General features: G+C 36.1%; 1 long non-coding RNA gene across 1 annotated transcript; it reads left to right on the forward strand.

Annotated features, from left to right (window-relative positions):
* Positions 1–243: 243 nt before the first annotated feature.
* Positions 244–1,878, forward strand: LOC107135153. The gene is made up of 2 exons (XR_001502528.2): positions 244–971; positions 1,531–1,878. It is a non-coding gene; the product is annotated as an uncharacterized LOC107135153 (long non-coding RNA).
* The last annotated feature ends 463 nt before the right edge of the window (positions 1,879–2,341 follow it).

Below are 2,341 nucleotides of genomic sequence, written 5' to 3' on the forward strand. Positions count from 1 at the left end.
GTATATAAGAAGGGGCTTCTATGCCTCATCTTATTAATTACAGGTAAAATCTTAATTATAGTTTAAGAGTTGATGACTTGCTGTGTGCTTGATGATGTTCTGAGGATAGGGATAGAGAATTTAGTTAATATGAATATTTACTTGAGCTAGAGAAGTAGGTCAATGATAGAGCACTTGCCAGTATGCATGAGACCCTGGCTTCCATCCCCAGTGCCACAAAAATTTTTAAAAACAAAGTATGCTATTCAACAGTTGGGGGACAAAATAAAAATAAAAAAATTATATATGTATATATATGTATATATATATATATATATATATATGTATATATATATATATATATACACACACACACATATATATACACACATATATACACACACACACACACACATATTACTATTCTCTTCACTTAAAATGAGATCAGAGTGGCAAGCTTTTTTGTTTGGCTTGAATTTTGTGGTAATTTTGTGGTGGTGGTGTTTTTGGAGAGAACTATGTAACCATGGTGTCAGTCTTGCTTCAGGATTTTACAAAATTTTTCTGGTCCCTGAGATAATTTAATTGAAATAATGCCATGGAGCAAAGAGAAACTTTATATTTACTTAAAGGAAACTAATTGTTTATTTTAATAGCTCCTTATTTTCTAGAACTTCAAAGTAAGGACATATTAACATAATGGAAGTCATGAGAACATGTTACTACAATTCTTTGTTTTTATCTAGTAAATTAACAAAGTGTGTCTTTGAAAAGAAAAGGTAATCTCAATCTAAATATGTTCTTCCTAAAATTAATTGCAAGTGACCATTTCCAGAATATTTCAGCTTAAAATATTTTTTCATCTAATTGATAGCCTTATAGTGTAATTTCCCTTTTAACAGGCCCTTCATAACACAAGGCTTTTATCTGCTTACTCAACCATTGATCCCAGAGTGAAATATCTGTGCTATACCATGAAAGTATTTACAAAGGTGAGTAAGCTTCTTGTTGTGATTTGTCAGGAAATTGCATTGCATCTTCAAATCTTGTTGAAAACAAAATCTGTATTTTTTAATGAAAAATAACCATGTCAGATGCTTCCTGTAACTTTGGGAAGCCCTATACAGGCAACTAAATTTTTGTTGTCTTAAATTTTACATAATAATCTGATCTTGCTTCTGGTTAATAGTTCACTGCTTCATTGGGTTCAGTTTGGTTTGAATTGGGTTGGTTCATTTCATTGGGATATTTTAGATTTTGACAGTGTGATTTTTAGAAAAGGTAGAGGGTGGGATCTCACAAAAATCAAAGGGAGGGCTGGGGATGTGGCTCAAGTGGTAGCGCGCTCGCCTGGCATGCGTGCGGCCCGGGTTCGATCCTCAGCACCACATACAAACAAAGATGTTGTGTCTGCCAATAACTAAAAAAAAATAAATAAATATTTAAAAAAAAAAAAAAATCAAAGGGAAATCCATAGAGGAAAAGGACCGAGGGGTGAGAGCGAGGGAGGGGAAAGTGCTGGGGAGTGATATTGGGCAAATTATGGTACAGGTGAACCATTTGATAGAATCACTGGCAGGCAGTAAAGACAGGAAAGCAAGTCTTTCTGTGGAAGCAAGTGAGTGGGAACTAGTAGAAATATTATTAGGAAAAGGCGCACAAGTCAATAAAATGTGGCTGGTAGAGAAGAGGAAACGTGGCACAACACATCAAGGGAACACGGATTTGGCAGAAAAACCTAGCAACTGCTATCAACACTCTCACCCTACATGACAGTAAGTGCTCCTCACAACTCTCTGCTGAGAGTCCCAACCTGACACTCTCAGTGCCTTCCCACAGTGCCCTGAATTTCAGCGAATGTTCCAACTTGAACATAAAGCCTCATTATTTTTAAAATGATTGATCTCTCTGGTGTAAATCTATTTGACAACTATTCGGTGAAACTTTCAGAGATTACACTGCCTTCTTAGGCTTCAAACGAGAGTGAGAAGTCAGGTATAGACTACCTAAAGTCATTCGTCAGAGCTACCTTTCATTAATGTACACCTTCAGCAGTAATCTTTTTAAAATTATCATTCTGTAGCATGGTCATAGATACCAAAGAATGCAGTGTACTTCCTTTGTGAATTGACATTGAATAAGTGGTTATTCTTTTCAATGATTTGGTCTAGTTCACTTAGGACCAAGACAGGAGGCATCAAGCTGAGAACCATCGAGTTTCCCACCCAGCTCATTGAAGCAGAAATCCTTCAAGGACTTACTCTCTGAAAAACAGGTTAGGGAGTAGCCTCTGCATCACATTGCCCTGTATAGAAGGAAATTCTGAAATCCTTCACACTGAAGTTTTTAAACCGTGGGTAAT

This window comes from Marmota marmota, unplaced genomic scaffold (assembly GCF_001458135.2).
Source record: "Marmota marmota marmota unplaced genomic scaffold, marMar, whole genome shotgun sequence".
Taxonomy (NCBI): Eukaryota; Metazoa; Chordata; class Mammalia; order Rodentia; family Sciuridae; genus Marmota; species Marmota marmota.